This window comes from Theobroma umbraticum, unplaced genomic scaffold, assembly GCF_002168275.2.
Source record: "Theobroma umbraticum cultivar Fairchild unplaced genomic scaffold, ASM216827v3 scaffold_55.0, whole genome shotgun sequence".
Lineage (NCBI taxonomy): Eukaryota > Viridiplantae > Streptophyta > Magnoliopsida > Malvales > Malvaceae > Theobroma > Theobroma umbraticum.
The window spans coordinates 3,417,226-3,417,468 of record NW_018397270.1 but is presented as its reverse complement, the minus strand read 5'-3'; positions in this window follow the sequence as shown (position 1 = coordinate 3,417,468).

The following is a 243-nucleotide window of genomic DNA, read 5'->3' as shown; positions in this document are numbered from 1 at the left end:
TTTTAAGAAGGAAATCAGAGATATCAAGAAAACCAGGCACTGGACATTAGAGAAGACGATCACTTTCACACACAAACTTGTCTTACAAAAACATTACTTAAGAAGCTGCAACTAAAGTCAAGGAAAAACAACAAACAAAAACAGAAAATTAGTGCCACCATGAGTACTTTCTAAGTCTAGTTCCTAGTGTGGGATAACCACCCATTACATGAAACGTGGTTAAGCACCACAACCAACTTCTAA